This window comes from Fringilla coelebs (genome assembly GCF_963513975.1).
Source record: "Fringilla coelebs genome assembly, chromosome: 1".
Taxonomy (NCBI): Eukaryota; Metazoa; Chordata; class Aves; order Passeriformes; family Fringillidae; genus Fringilla; species Fringilla coelebs.
The window spans coordinates 5,064,708-5,082,056 of NC_140028.1; the positions used below are offsets into that span (position 1 = coordinate 5,064,708).

Sequence of the window (17,349 nt, forward strand, 5' to 3'; positions counted from 1 at the left end):
AGATTCACAGGGAGAAGTTTCCTGATGTAGCAGGATCAGCATTGTTTGTCACCTCTGCATTCATGGAAATGAGCCTTTCTGTACTGCCCTGAAATGCTGAAAATTGCTGGTTTCTGCCTTCATGCACCTCAAATATATCCATCTTTATTCTCCTTCAGTGCATCATTTGTAAAGAGTGGAAAGGACTCACACCAAAGTTTGTTTTTGGTCAGTAAGTTTGAATAAATGTTCTCTCAACACCAGCAAAGTTCTTCACTGGTGAGAACTGAAGGGGTAGAACTGCTTGGGCAGAACTCAGCAGAAGCTGGCACAGAAGAACAGTAAAGAAATAGCTGTGGACCAGTGGCAACACCCTCACTTTTGTCAGTAGTATTTTCCTGTTGGAAACCCTTCACAGAGCTTTATTTCTTCGCATCTGCTCCTTCTGACCTTGAGGGTGGGCAGCTTAAAGTTATTTTTAGATCTTTTGTGAGTGTATTTATGTGACACTGACTTTTTTAAATTTGAAAAGCCAAGTAGCTTTTTATAGCATTGTTAAAGAGGCAGTGGTCATGGGCCAGTGGTTAAAACTGAATTCTGTTTTGCATTTAAAAGCTGAGATTTATTCTTTTAAGCCTCGTGCTGGTTTAATGATTCAATGAGACTGTATGTTTGCTGGGAAGCAGCTTCTGGCTGCTTTGGTCTGGTTGTGTGGTTTTCTGCCTTAAAAAAACCCAAACAGATAAAGTTTGTACTGTGTATCATCTTTATGCTACATTTCTAGACATTTCTGAGAACCAGTGCATTTTCATGGTAAAACCCAAGCTCCAGCTTTACCTAAACTAGCCTAAGGTTTGAATCAATAATTTAAACCAGAGGAAAAAAAAAAAAAATAGATACCATGACTACCTGCACATTCATCATTAAATTTTCAATAAATTTACAATTGAAACTGCCCAGAGAAAGACTGATGTGTAAGGTACAGGTAAAGTGGCAGTTTCTCCAGCAATGACTTGCATTTTGTCTTTCTGGGGTTTTTTTCCCTGATGGGATTGAGAGAAGCTTGTCATAGAATCTCATAAAATACCTTGCTTCTTCTTCACACGTTATTTGATCAAAGTCTAGGATCTGCAGGTATTTTTCTGTTAATGAAAACTGGCTGTGGAAAAAATGCTTTACAGCACCTACGTCAGTTCTCTTTGTGTAGTTGGCTTTTGACACACTTTTGTTTTCTTAAAATAGATAGAGATGGGCTTTTATTTCCTCTTTCAGTGACTGCCCCATGTATGCTTTCTAACAGAGATGTGTTTCCTTCTGCTTGTCACCAAATACTTCAACTACTCCTCAATTAATTAATGCCCTTAAAATCTGTATCTGCAGGAGGAGATTAATCTACCTGTGTCATTCTTAACCTGACATTGCAGCTGCACTTATTATCCTTAATGTCTCTTTAGAATATTGCTCTGTTTGTGTTCTGAGAGCTTTGACAAAAAAAATATGTACAGGGGGTTTGAATTTGTGGGTGTTGACTTGGAAGCTGTTGGGCTTTGATGGCCACACTCGATTTTTGATGTTTGATCTTCCCTTGGTTTCCTCCATTCAAATGAAAACAACAAAAGTCACAGAACAGCCAGTATGAGGAGGGTCTCAGTGTTCCCAGGGAGGGGTGGAGCAGATTTCAGTCCAGCTGCATTTAGCAGCCCCAGCCAAAGGGGAGAATTGTCTTCCTCAGCTTTGGTTGTGCCTGGGAGCATTTCTGCCATCGATGCCCTCCTGCAGCCTCTCCCGCTCCTCTGTAATTCCAGGGCAATCTCAGTCTTTCCATGAAGCTTCCACAGAATTTCCCAAGAACACCCTGCAGGCCTTTCCTTGGTAACATAAGGATGTTAATGGAAGTGGATAATCTTTCTGCATCCTTGAGATAGCTGGAATTCTTCCCAAGCACAGCTTCATTCCCAACACAGCTGTTAAAGCTGATGTGCTGAACTGAGGCAGGTCTGTGTCACTGCTGTGTCACAGGTGGGTGCAGGGGGCACGTCCTGCAGCTTAAATTGTGTTTTCTCAGAAGTGACAAAGAGACAAAACACTCTGCCAAGAAGAAATCCCATTGTTCAAGGAGCTGGAGAAGAGGAGGATGCAGTTCCTGGAGCCTGTTGGGAATCTCTGAGGTTTGACTTGGCTTTGCTGTCAGTTCTCTCACCCTGTGATGGAGTTTCCTGCCAGGATCTTCAGCTTCACATGGAGATTGTCTTTCCCCCTGATCTGCCTTGGGGGCAGTTGTTGAAACACAGCAGGAATGGTGGATCCCAGATGTTGCAGGAACCATCCTCTTTGTCACCTTCCCTCAGGTTCAGGTGTGTTTCAACACCAGTGTGGACAGCACTGGTGGACTTTGCTGATGAGAACAACTGCTTTGCCCACTGGTTTTTCCTCCATCCTTAGGAAAAGGCTTGTGAAAGCTGTTTGGAAACACTGGTCAGTGTCTTCCTCACAAGGTTTCCTCTCACTTGAGAAGAACAGAGTTTTACAGCAGCTGGTTTGTGGCAAAAAAGAGAAAAAAAGTACAAAGACTTTGAATTTCAGAAAATGGTGGTTCAAGTTAAGTATTGTGATTGAGGTTGAAATAAAACTATATCCCTTCATGGGGAAAACTGATTTGTATCTATCCATCTTTGGGGGGCTTGGAGGCTGGTGTGCATTTCATATTTTGCTTGTTCTTGTGTAAACAGAATCAGTTTTTCATAGAGAAGCCCTCTCTGTACCAGGATGTGTAGATGGATTCTCTGTAACTCCAGAGCTGCATATGGGGGTCCCTGCAGCATGAGATATGGGCACTTCAGGTTAAGTAAAGAGGTTTTTTTTTGTCATTACTTCAAACAGGTACAAAGATTTCTGGAGATGATTGTGCAGCTGTTTCACTTACTGGAGGTAATTTGAGCCATGCTTTTTGTTTGATGATGAGTCATGGCCAGCATCTGCAAAAAGGAGCCTTTCATCTTCAGCCCTTACCCTGTTTAGGTTTTTCCCTGGTTGGGAGACAGGATCTGTGTTCCATGGAAGTGCTTTGGAGCTCTGGGCTCCATTGTGTTCCAGGTCCTGGTGGATGCTGACAGGGCCAAGTGAAGCCCAAAGCATCCTGATGTGCTTGAGCCATTTCTGGGTTCCAAACAAGAGGTAACATAAAAAATAATGTCCTTTATTTAATTTTCAGCACTGAACCCACCTGGAATTTCATGTGTGGGGGATGCCAAGCAAAGCTTGGATTCTGCTGTGGGTGCTTTGCTGGCCCAGCCCAGCTGTGTGTCTGATTCACTGCTTGTGATTAATGATGAATGCTTTACCTCAGTTCCAGCTCTTAGTGAAAATACCTTAGGAAGAACTCACTGAAGCTGCAGTAATTATATTCAGATTACCACAAATGAGTTTCCAGCAGCTGCTTGATCTTTTGATTTATGAAAATGGCCTGAAGTTCAGGATGGAAGTGCATGGTCTGGGAGCCTCTCTGCACTTAACTGAGTGCTGAATTTACCCCAAATCAGCCAGACAGGCACTGACAGCAGCAAAAGATGCAACTCCTCTCTTAATGGTGGTGGAGAGGCCAGAGATGATTTGACACCCAGCTTGATGGAGTTGATGACAAACTCTGTAAGATCTGCCATACTCAGCTGTTTTTGTCCCTTTATCTGTCTCATTTTTTTATATTGAATTCAGTTGGAACATTGAGAGAAGCTGGGAGGGGCCAGGGAATTAAAATGTTCTTTTTTGGGTCATTTTCCAGCAGCTTGAGTGAGATGTTGAGTGAGATTATGGGGCTGAGGCTAACAAGGTGACTTAAATCAGAGGTTTAGTGTAAGCAGAACATAAACACTGAACTGGACATGGGCATCTTAAAAGAGCTTCCAATTTTTGGTAAATAAGTTTCCATATTTATAAATGCTAAAAACTGATTACCTGCTGGGGTGCAGGAGTGTGGTATGGAGAGTCATTATAGCCTGGGCCATGTATTATCTACAGAACTTTTAACTGAATTCTTGTTCCTTGGCCAAATTTTGTCCTTTCTTTGCATTTCTTCCTCTTCTGGGAATAACAGTGACTTTGGAAAAGTTTGTTATTGATAGTGATGAATAGAAAAAAACCCATTAATAATCTGAGTATGGGGATTAGAAGGCTGTAAGGAAGGAATTAAATGATAAACAAAAGAAATTTGATTTGGAGTCAGAGAGCAAATAAACTGTAGGATAGTTTTTTAGAATATAAGTGTATATTAAGCAAAGTGTTATGCCTCAAGTTAACTCAATCTAAGCAATGAGCATTTATGGGCAGGGCATAGGTGTTGTCTAAAGACTTGTTGATATTTTGAAAAAGCTTTTGTGCTGCAAAAACCCTTTTAAATTATTAATAGAGCTGAGATTGAGAATAGATGATTTCTGCACTGTAATAAAAGGTACATCAAAACACAAAATGTGTTTTGTACCTTCACATCATGAAACCTACCATCCCTTCTAAAGCTGTCCCAAGAAAAGGTAATTTATTGTTGTAGGAAGGCTTATGACAGTAAAAATCATGGAACAATCAGAGTATTCACCCGTAGAGAAGAAACTGAATTATGAAGTCTACTGAACTTAGGAGGAAATGTGAGTTAATGCAGTGAATTGGTAGACTAAGTAAATATTTCACCATTTTTAAGTCCATAAACTTGGCAATCTTTAGGGTTTGGAGGGTTTTTTTCTCTTCTTACATATTTGATATCCATTATTGTTACAAGCATTGTCTTTTTAGCTGCTTGATCAGACCTCACCATTTTGGATCCTGACATGAATGCAACAACTCTGTTTCATTTCCCCCCCTGAATTCAGTTAAGATTTATTCCCAGGCATTACACTTATATTGTATATTATTTATTATACCCTGGAGGGAAAAGCACAGTATGTATGTAAAATGGAATGAAAGGTGAACGTTAAGAAATTCAAAACCATTACTTTTAAGGTAGAAGAGCAGAGGCATCATGATGAAATTTGAGTGAAGTCCTATTTTTCATTTGGGTCTGGACTCATTAAGTAGTAAATTTGGAAAGGGAAATCTGTAATAAGTAATTTATATGTTTAATAATAATAATAATAATAATAATAATAATAATAATAATGGTAGTAATAGTACATAAAGTACTGAGCTGTGCTGTGTTCTTTAAATAATGCTGTAACCTGCTTCTTATTACTGTGTTTTGTGTTACTCATGGGCAGCCTTTACCCCATCTCTTCCTACAGCAACTCTGCTGAGCCCAACAATGTCAGGCACAATAAATCCACATCACACTTCACCAATATTTCCTTTTTCCCTCTTGATATATTGATGGAAAGCATCTCTTAAGATGAGCCTCACTAGCAGCTTATTTCAAGCTGTCACTTATTTTCTTTCTGAATCACAAGGACTTGAATAGGATGGGACTTTGGAATATTCAGTTGTGATCTCCAGTATGAAATAGAGGATTTTATGAGAGTAAGCTCTGGGGTGATTAGTGGCTGCTGATTACATGGTGACAGCAGGCAATAAATACATGTACACAGGCTCTAATGATGGAATTTGAATTTACATGAGGAATATTTTCATGTCAGTGCTCATTGTTTCTGGGCCATTCCATGTGGGTTCAGAGCAGCTTCTTTGTTGTGTTATCTCTTCTATTTTGACATTATGTCTCCCTTTCTGGGAAGATCCATCCATGTGTAATTTGAAGGAGAGCTTCTTGCCATTTATCTGGCATTATCTGAGAGGCTGTGCAGGCTGGACTGCTGTACAGTGATATTTGCAAGCACATGGTGACATTAGACAGTGGGTTGTGTCTGTACTACTTGTCCTCAGAACAGGCTCACCAAAACAAGCCCTGGTTTTTGTCTTTCTCGTGGCCTCTTGCTTTTCTCACTGCTGCTGTCAGCTACACTAACTCACTTACATTTGATCCCTTGTGCACAGGAACTGGTTTATACAAACAATTAGCATTTAAAAATATCTATAATTTTTAAAAGCTGTTTGTTCTTTTCATATAAATGGGTTAATTTTTTCCTAAGGCAATTTAAGCCGTGTGTTTTTTTCATTTTCTGCATTTCCATGCTATTCAATCAAGAAAGCAGATCACTGTTTTTCCTTTCCAAGTCTCCATTTTTATTTGTGTATGTGTGACTTAAACAATAAGCTGATTTTTCCAATATTGAAGTAATGATGATGCTTCAACCAGGATTTCTCACCTTCCCTGGCAAATGTGTTCCTATAGGATTGGAACTTTCTTTAGACAGAAAGACACAGATTGGCCATTGAAATGTTATAATCTAAGAAACATAACAAAAGAAGAGATAGATAAAAAGTGAATTATTGGGAATTACTGGGAGGAAAATACCAATTTGACCTAGGGCACAGATGTTGTGAAAATGTTTGCCCCCCTTGGTTGCTGGACAATCACAGAATTGATTCAGTTCCAAAAGGCAGTTTGTGCTTAGAGCTGTCAATCGATTTCTGATATTTGATTATCATCTAGATTAACAATTAATAGTTTACCTAAATAGTGCTCTTCTCAGAATGGGGTGCTGATGGCTTTTTGCCTGCTTTAGCTAATTTCCAGAAAGGAAAAGTTTGGAAAAGCACCATGGGCAGAGGTAAATGTTGCTTCTCCTCCTCCTCTGCTTCCTGCAGCCCAGGACAGTCCCTTGTGTCTGCATTTTGGAATTATTTCCATCTCAGCCTGGGCTTCAGCTCCAGTATTTTGGAATTTATTTCCATCTCAGCCTGGGCTCCAGCTCCAGGGGTTGTGCAGTGGCACAAGGAGAAGGCTGAGCTGGTGCCTACAATGAGCAGGTTTTGGGCTCAGTGCTGGGAATGGCAAGAGATGAAGAACCCAAACCTTGTCAGAATTGTTTGCACTGCCCTTTTTTTCTTCCCCACTGCATTGTTCCTTTTGATGATGTTTGTGAATACAAGCCAAATTATCCCCAGTTATTGTCACTCACGTTTGGCAGCTAAGGTGGTGATTTGATCTGGTGGTTTCCTGGGTTCTGGGGATCTCTGTAAGAGAGCAGTCCCACTGAAAAAAATATGTGTAGGCACCCAGCTGAAGGATATTACAGCTAAAAAAGGAGAAGAAACTATTTTTTATGACTTTGTACTCAATTATGCATCATTAAAGTCTTGTACATCTAGGAGGGAATGCTGCTGTTTAGCCAATTTCCTACCACCTGGAAGTAACTTGATTTACAATTAAGAAAAGTGCTCTTTTTGGTAATATCCAAACTCCTAATGTACAATTTTAGTGACATGTCCTACAATGTGTCATGTGCTGATTAAAGTCGAGTTTTGTCCTTTTTGGGAATGATTCTAATGTAGTCTAGTCAAAGAATTTAATTTAATTACATGTGTAATACAACTTTCTGCCTTTTACTTAATTGGTCTCGCCTACGTTGTTTCTGCCTATTAGATGACAATTTAGCAATTTCCAATTTGTGTATCCCTGAGGGAGGCTCAATGGGAATAAATGGGAGTAAAAAAATCTCTGCAGCTTTATTCCTCGATTTACTTGCTTGATGGCATCTCTTTTGTAGTTGTATGGAAGAAGAGAAATGGAGAATAGTAAGTAATAAAAGGAAATATTTTGTGTGAAAGGCTTATATTGGGAACAAAGTAGATCATGTAATCTTTGCTTTGTGTATTTACAGCATTATTTGCTTAGCATAGGGTATATACAACCAATTTTAATAATAATATACTTTCAGTTTTAGTATTAACCCTCTAATCCATTTATAATGTTTAATTGAGCAACTCAGGGCAAATCAGTGCATCAGAACCCTGGTGATTTCTTAGCTGTGGATGGGGAGTTTATAAAATTGCTACACAATTTGGGGTACAATTTTTTCTGGTTGTAGTAGTTTGTCTTTTGGTATGATCTGGGTCTGGAATTTCTATATTAAATTGCTCTTTGTAGATAAAAAAGAACAAAAATTATTTTTTTCTTTGAACTGTCAAATCAGCCTAAAGCTCTGTGCAGGTTAATGTCTGTGCCCTCTGTGGCTTTTGGGGGGTTCTGTCTTCTTTGCAGGAACTGGCAGCCTGATGGCACAAATAATTTTAAGAAAAATCATGTTGGTGATCCATATAAAAATGAATTTCAACTCTTCCATAAGCTGAAAGTGAAACTATGATAATTTTGCCATTCTTTAAAGGCAGAGAATAAATCTGATTCCTAAACAGGAATTCAGTTTAAAATAGATGCCTAAATCTAGATATGCCTGTGTTTTTTATAGTCAGAAAAATCTAGTCAATGAGTGAAAAGTAGATGTAATTTTCACAAAAGAGATGGCAAAGCACTGTTTTCTATTTCAATATCTTTGAATTTTACCTCTCAGTTTCCCTTTTTTTTCTAAAGGAAAATTTGTGTGGCAGATGTTTAGATACCATCATCTTCTGGACTTTTATTATATGTAAAGGAATATTACAAATAAACAGAGAATAACAATATATTGATTAAAATTGTTTCTTAGTTCATAAAATTTAGATTTAGGTGATTGAAAAGACTTTTAAAATTTCTATGGTAAACATAAATCATGACAATAACCACCTTCAATATTTAAGTATTTTCAAACATTGCCAAAGCTTCTAAATAATACCATGTTAATGTTTTACTTGAAATAATCCCTTCTTAGTTTATGAGGCACTATAAAGATTAGTCTAAAATCTCCCTGTTTTTAAAGCTAGACATTTCCCAAAAGTTATGTCAAGTAGATATGAATTAAATAATTAAATAAAAAGTTTTGTCACTTCTTTATCATGTCTCATTTTAAGAATAATACTTTCTCCTAAAAATCATGAAAATTCTGAAGAAGTTTAATAGCAGAATTCAATTTATACCTTCAGTGTAAGCTTGTAATGGGAAGGGCATATTTTGGGGGTTTTGTTTTAAATTGTTCCACAGCTGGAGGCTTTGTGCTCGCCATGATAAGAAAGGATGCTCGGACAAGTCGATTTTTAAAACTGAGGTGTCTGTCTCAGACACCATGAGCTGACTTCGCATACCTTGTAGTATTTATAGCTCCTTTTCCCTCATTTCCTCCCAAAGTAGTGAAGAAATCCATTCTCATATGAGAGATTTGTGTATATGAAGTTGACAAGAAAAGTTGCTTTATGAGTGGCGCCAAAAATCCTGGGTTTACCTCTGAGATCCTTTACACAGCTGCATATTCTGTGAAAGCTTCCCAAGCATGGCTTTGCTGACAGGTGGAATTTCCCTGGCCAAAATTTAGACTACCATGTTCGAGCTATTTTTGAACCACAGGAAGCAGGAGTAAAAACCCCCTTGATCTCATTTGACTTTAGTGGTTTGTTTCATTTGTTTTAGTTCTTTGAAGGTGGGTTCGTCACTGCCTGGACAGGATCCATTGTCCATATATAATATGTGCTCTGTACCACCCTAATTGACCAAGGGAGGTTAATGTGGCAGGAAACTGCTCCTAAATCAGCATCATTCCATCACAATAATTAAATAAATACTGAATTTCTAGCTGTAGTGTTCAGATCTGAGTCAGGTGGACTTTTGGCTTTGCTGTCCTTTCCCAGGGGAGCTCAGCTCAAGGCTCTCTGAGTAGGAGGGCACCTGGCAGGGCAGTTGTGTGGGATGGTGATTTCCACGTGGGGGGTTTTGGATAAAATGAAAAGGTGTTTAGAGCTGTGCTCATTTTCTGATAAACTGGTAAAGCACATCAGACAATTAACACAGCTCAGCAATATGTGGGGTAAAGTGTGCAAGGGTAAATCAACATAAACATGAGATGAAAGTGAAGGCGACCCCAGGTCTGCATTTGGCTGAAGCTGCACTCAGGGCTGCCAAAGGCTGAGTATAATGAGCAACAGAAGCAGCACCTTGGTTTATTACCCATTATTGTCTTCAGTTTAAAACATTATCCCTTGTTCTATCACTACAAGTCCTGATGAAAAGTCTGTCCCCATCCTTCTCATAATCCTCTTTTAATTACTGAAAGGTGACTTTGAGGTGCCCTTGGTGCATTTTCCTCTCCAGAGTGAACAATCCTTGCTGGTTTGTTTTCTGAAAATAGCTTGTTTCTGAACATGCTTCTAAACACACATACAGATGTCATTGCTGGTGGAAGCAATAAATAAACTTATAATATGTACAGTGATTTTTGTGGGAAAAAAAAGTTTAGGTGAAATTGTGTGTGGGTGAGTGAGTTGTGTATCATTTCTGTTATTAGTGCTGAGCAGTTGACTGCTCTGGAACCTGTGACACATGCTCACTGTGAGCTGAGACTTCTGGAGCATGATAAAAGCCTTTGTGCTCCCACTCATGTCTGTGAACATTATTCCTGTCACTAGTTAAGAATTAGTTCTGTAGGTTGAACCTCATGGACCACATTGCTTTGCTGGGAGATGTTCACTGCTGTTCTGGTCCTTTGCTTTCTTAAACTGAGCATGTCCTGGCTGTTCCCCCAGCTTTGCTCTTTGGCAGAGATTCTAGATTTCTTTTTTTAAGTATGGCATCACTCACAAAACTTGCATCTAGGACTTGAGAATCTGTAATAGAATCTGTTCAACTCTAGAGGTGAAAAGAATCAATGTCTGTGGCAAAATAAATATTTCAAAGTCAATGGACTGGGTTAGCTTGAAATAAAAGACTCTTCAAGAGACTCACCAAAGAGTGAGTGCTCTGAACAGAAAATGTGAAAGTTGCAGGTGTGATAAAATTATACAGCTTATACTGGGAAAACATGGACTTGAAAAAGAGTTTGTTTGTTTATTACACTAAATCATCTTGAGGTGAACTTCTGCTGCAGTGCTTTGGGAAAAGGGAAAATGTTACCTTTGTGTATAAAAAGAGAAGACAAGCAAGTAATGGTAAATTAATAATTCATTTTGAATGTAAAGTCTAATTGTATCTTGAAGTGACAGTTCATGGTGAAATGTGTGTTCTTGCATGCTGAGCATTCATGCATCCTATGATTCTACCCAAAAAATGTTTGAATCACTTCCTTTGTGAAAAACTTACATTTCCTTTGTTTTATATAAAGCTCTGTATCTCTGCATTTTCCCTGGAGTAGTCACTGAGATGGACTCCTGTCATGTGAGTAATTTCAGGCTGTCCTGGGGATTTTTGCCCCCTAGTTTAGTTTTTGAATAGGATCTCAGCATCTTCTCTGAAGCAACCTTCCAGCTGTGTGCCACATGTCACAGGCATATTCCTTTAAAAGAGGAGCACTGGGAATTTGGGGATTTTTCTTTTTTTCTCATAGTGAAAGGGAATTGATGCTCCAGGGTTATCATGTGGAGAAGGCTGTGAGATCCCTCTGAGTGTTCTGAGGTGCTGCACACACCCAGGTCCATTCCTTTGCATCACCCTGCAGGACTCTGGGACCAGCAAAAACCATCAGTGCTGGGTCAGGTCAGAGCCCAGGCTGGGAAAGGATCCAGGGGTGATTCATGACCAGCATTTCTGCTTTCTTAGGGACATCCCAGGAGACATTTGGTGGTTTTGTCCCTCAGTGCTCAGGATGAGCAGATGCAGAATGGAAATCAGATTTGCACCAGGTGAGCACCTGGTTCCTTCTTTCAAGGCTCCCTGGTAAAGATGATTTGAACAGAAGTGCTGACCTCATTCCACTCTTATTTCTGCTGTTTGTAGTTTGGGGTGGGCAATCTTCTCAGTCTTTTCCTGAGGAGATTCAGACAGCTGGAGGGATAACTGCATGACTGTAGAATTGAGGTTTTTTGGTCTTTTTTGTCATATCTGGCACAAAATTCCATGTTTTTAATTTGCATATGTTTTCTTCTGAACTTCCTGCCATATGAAGGCAATAATGAATTACACAAATGAGCAGCTGAATATGAACATATATATTTTGACATTTATTTCTCTGATTATTGGTATTCCACCGAGAGAGAGGTAGGAGGTACAGTATGGCATTATTTTGGATAAAGAGAATCTTGAAATCCTTGTGTAGTTCAGCTGTGATAAAGGGAGGATATTTAAATCAATCTTCAAGTATTGCTGTACTTAGGATTTTCCAAATTTCCCAGATTGAAAGGCTATTGATTAATGATCCTTATGCCCCCTATGGAAATTGGTGTATTCATAAAGGAAGCTATAACCATAACTATTATTATTTTAAATTTCCTATTTCTTTGGGTAGCTAAGAGCTTTGCTGCAAGGGGATTGCCTTGGGAATCCAAATTATTTAAATGGGCAAGTGAAAAAAGAGGCAAGTTGAAGTTAATTGTTCTGCCTCTTCATTTGCAGTTTATGGTTTTCAGATTTGGAATTAAGAAGCTATATGCCCAGCACACATAGTATAATCACATATAAGCAGAAGATTTATGTAGCCAGCTATCTCTTAGCACTGCTCTATTTTCAAATATTACATTATATCCAGTGGAACAATTCTTTCCTAGTTTTACTTTTTATTGTCTTTAATGTTGTCACTCAGATAAGTCTAAGCTGTTGAATATTCAGCACTATAGTTCAACTTTCATCTTCTCTTCAATTATTTTAAATAAATAATTAAGTTCTAAATGCAAATTTTTAAATTCAATTGACCTTCCTCGAGATTAATAGAAAAATTTATCTTCTGCTCTGCACGGTTCAGATATTAAAGCCATCATTTTTCTTTCTGCAGTCAGTTTTAGGCCAGGAGAGAAGACCAGTACTTGTGGGTCAGTTGAGCTACTGAATTTTACAGTTGTATTTTATAGTAGTGAATGAAATACAGATTGTACTTCTAAATCTGTGAACTAATTACCAGTAAACACAAGTTATATATTAATTTGTGTTACTTTGCATTATTATTTTGAGCCAATGATATGTGTTCACCTCACAAGAGATTTGATTCTTGAGGTCTCTCTTTGCCTTGTAAATTATTATATACTGGGGCATCATGTCCAGTTTGGTATCAAATGCAGGACTTGTATTTAGGGTGGAATTACATGCACCTGAAACATGAGGTTATACATTACAAGTGAGATTACACAATGAAAGAATCAGGGAAAATTTTAAAAGGAAACTTGCCTTATGCATTTTTTTTTCCTCTTGAATGTGAGAACAAGAGTATCATCATCACTTCAAGTTTTCCTGAAATTTAAAATCATTGAGTGTACAGGGACTCTTCATGCACATAAGCATTCTGCATAAGTGGCAGTAACATGGTGTGGCATAGTGTCCCTGCTGTCTACTTTATATCAGAAAGGAGCATGAACAGGAAACATAATACTGAATAAAGTCTCCAACTGCCTCCTGTCAGCTTCATTTTGGAAGCAGCTTGCAAACTCCTCTGTGGATGATAGTATTTAAATAGGTAGTCAGTCATGAGGAAGAGTTTTTGGGTTCCTGTTCCATTGTTTTTTCCTAAGGATAATTAAATAAGGACTATCTCTATATTTTATTCTCCCAAGCTGAGCAGCAGTGTTTTACTTACTTATGGAAGATGAAATCTACTTACGTTGACCAGATTGCTACATTTCTTTTAATACCATGCCTGCTCTTAACCTCGTTTTATTTGGAGAGTATCACACAATTAATATCACTTTATAGATTCAGAGGAGGACATTGGAAGTTCTGAGGTGCATCACTGGTGGTTGGGATGTCCTTGGGAGCAGGAGGCAGGAGTCCTGTCTCGCAGGAGCAAAGGCAGGAGTTTGCAGCACGCCCACTAATGCTCTTTTACTCAGTTTTTCACCTCTGAATTTTCTCTGCCAGTTGCCATTTCTGTGAGGCTGTCAGTGCTGCTTGGTTTTAAGTGGCACTGCTTTGGGAAAGGAGGATTTGGAAGCCACTGGCTCGGGAGCAGTCGTGATGTCATTTGCAGGAAGTTGTTTTCCTGCCTGCAAATCCTTTCTGCTGAGCGCTTTGTTGTCAGGGAAGGGTAAGATTTCCAGTAAAGTTGCAGCTCTTTTTCTGAGAAGAGGTGAAATGAGCTGTCCAGTGCCTTTAGCAGCTCTGCACTGTGACTTTAATGGGACTTTGGGTGACTGTCATTGAGATGTTGGCTGCGCCATCAGGAGGTTTGTCACTTTTTTTCCCCTGTAAGCCATGCTGACAGATGACGTGAGATGATACCTTGCAGACACATCATCAGCATTGCCAATGAGCTGACCTTCTCCTCTTCATCCATTTCATTTGTATTTGAATAATTTGCATCCCTGTAACGATGCTCAGTTGTCTGAGGAGCTGTCACAATGGCTTGGGCTGCTTTCGTGACAAAACCCAGTAGTTTCAAAACATGGTTGTTTCATTATTCATGAAAACTGTTGTTGCTTTATTCCTCCTCCTGCTCAGACAAGTTTGGCCAGAGAGAAATGAAACCTGTTTTGCATTTGCAGGATTAGATATTTCATTTTTTTCTTTTTTTTCTTTTTTTTTTTTAATTTGCATAATGCAGTGTTTTTATACAAATATCTCATTATTTATTGAAAACTCATCTAGTAGCAAATTTGGATAGCTCCCCATGAGGCAAAGAAGTTAAAATGGAATTGTAGTCCCTTTTCCTGGAACAAGTTTATTTCTGAACTTTTGAGTTTTAAGATCTTCTCTGTTTTCCCTGATACGTAATTACGGTGAAGGGCAAGGAACAGGTGCCCTTGCACGATGTGAGCTGTCATTATCCTGGCTGTTTGCAACAAATTGAATGCTTGTTTCAGACTGAATTGTCTATTTTTACCTTTTTCTTTATAGATCCATAGATTCTTGTATATCACAACAAGCAAGGACAGATTTGGGGAGAGTGCAGAGAACTCTTGACAGGAAACAAGTCACAAAGTAACTGCAGAAGACAGCACAGAATGACTTCTTTGGCTGAAACACATTTCAGTCTCATTATTCTGATGCTCAGCCCAGTGACAAAGTTGGTGATGTTCAAAAGGTTGCCTTTCACTGCCCTCTCCTTCCTCAGGGGGAGGTCCATGTGATCTCTAGAGATCACTTCAAAGTTGAAAAAGATCCTTTTTTTCAGCCGGTGGGTGTAAATCATTGTCCAGCTTGTTCATTTTCTCCTTCCATCTACTGGCTCCAGGAATTGTTTGTCCACTTGTTAACACCTCCCTGGTGAAATGATCTCTTGAGATGGGAGAAATCTTTGTCTTTAAAAAGGAAGTGAAGAGCTGGGTTTGAGTAGGGGTACGTTTTTCAGGATGAATGACTGATTTAGGTTACGGTATTTATTTTTTGTTTTGATTCTTGTGCAAAGCTTTCCCATGTACTACATGTTCCATAGGCTGAGGAAAAAATACTGAAGCAACATTACAGATAAAAAATGCAGAGACAAAACTTAAAATGGATGTGTTTAGCACAAGAGGAAGCAGAACATGCATGATAAAAGATACCTTTAAGGAAAAGAGCAAGGATTTAATTCTGCTGTGCTTTGCTTTGAGAGGAATTACAGTCTTGAAACATTCTATTTTAGCTCTGTTTATTGCTTTCATATATCCTACCTGGAGCTGTGTTCATAGTACTATTTTGTGGGATATTTTTCTCTCTGTAGTTCTGTTTTACTCAGACTCTTCACTTTCTAGCTGGCAAGTGTCACTGGGGGTGTTCTTGTAGCTCCTCATGTGACATGAGGTGCCACTGTGCTAAATACAGTATAAACATTATAAATAAATAGAAGATTTGAAAACTTAGTGGAATCTCTGAGTACTGAGAGCCCTGTTTACTAAAGTTTTCCATAACTTAGAGCTTAATAAAAGTTACTTCAAGCAGAAATGCACAGTGGAGAGTTTAGAGCAGTCTAGGCTGTGTTCCTAAAGCTGATGTGGATTTATTGGAGGCTGTTGGGGTACAAAGTGCTTACATGCATATTTAATTTCCAGGCAAAAATTACTATACTGACCATAATGCCAGCAATGATCCTTCAACAGAGGAATGCAATCTGAGTGCTACAATTGCATATTAAATATTGTTAGGCAGGAAAATATTTCTCAGATATCAATCACTCAGAAAAGTGCCACACTAATTAGATGGGAGCTGTTTTCCTGGTCCCTTCAGAGGTGGATTCTAAATACTTGTGACTCTTCAGAAGCAAAGGCAGTTTGTTAAAATATGGCTATAGGAAACAAACTATATTTTTCTGAGAATATCAGCATTATTGTGTATATCATAGAAATGAAGTACTGGGTTTGCATCTCTCATGTACCACAGAGGGGTGAAGTGATCTTGGAAACAAAGACTGCGAAATTCAAAATATTCCAGTTGTGTTGTCCATGTGCAAAATCCAGGAAACCCATCCTGCCATTGCAGAATCAAATCATACTTCAATGCCAGTAAGAATTGATCTTATGAGTCATAGTTTCAGACCTGGTAATTTTTTTTCAGAGTCCACTCTTCAGATTGTATCTGGGTGTTTTTCATTATGATCTTTATTTCTGGCTTGATTCTGGCAGTTACTGTGATCCACTTTTATAACTCATCTTTAGCTTTTGAATATGCCCAGCACTTGATGGGTTCTGCATGCAAATGAAGAACTTCTAATGATCTCTTACTGCATTAAAAATAGCCAAAACAAAACCCCCCTTAGAGAGGAACAGATTAATTCCTCCGCATTTGGGATGTGAGGATCAGCAAAGATGCAGGTTGCAGAAGTGGGAGCTGATAGAAACCTTTGCCTGAGTGCTGTATTTGAATTTTTTGGTCATAAAATCATTAAATGCTTTGGGTTGGAAGGGACCTTAAAGGCCATTTAGTTCCACCCCCCTTCCATGGGCATGGATACCTTCCACTGGAATGCCGAAGGGGAAATTTCAGAAGCTTCTCCTGAGATATCAATTTTTACTCAGTGTTGATAAAGCTTATTTGAATTCATCTTCCCACTGCAAACTTCACAAGCTCTAGATAATTCCTTGTAATTGCCATCTATTTTCACCCAGTTTCTTTTGGGGTCAAAATTCTTTTGAATTAATGAGAATTATAGAAAATATTTTCTGGTCTGGAGGGATTTCAAAGCTCTTTCTTGTTGACATTTGTTACTGGTGTTTTCCTTTTGGCAACATTCGTGGAATATGTTTTGCTCTTTATATGGAGAAATAGATAAAAGGATAATAGTAATCCTGTGTTTTGTGAAATGCCCTTCCCAGACTGCTTCTCAGTTTGCAGTTGCATTTCAACCTGAATGGTTTTCAAAGCTGTTGCTTGGTCTTCTTAAGTGCAAAGTCATCTCAAGAGCAATATATTTTAATTCTTCCCTAATTATTTTTCTATTTCAGACAATTCAGGAAATTAAAGCTGTTTTGGCAGTGTAGTATATTAGATCTTCCATAACCACATTTCATGTGATGTGAGCTGGTCTAAATTCCCTTTTATATTAGATTAGTGATTCTAATTTAACATATCAGTATTTAGTA

At 38.6% G+C, this 17,349-nt stretch overlaps 1 protein-coding gene across 4 annotated transcripts in view; it reads left to right on the forward strand.

Moving 5' to 3' along the window:
- The window catches only part of TRAPPC9 (trafficking protein particle complex subunit 9), a 443,040-nt gene that overhangs the window by 185,407 nt on the left and 240,284 nt on the right, over positions 1-17,349 (forward strand). The window lies entirely within an intron of this gene.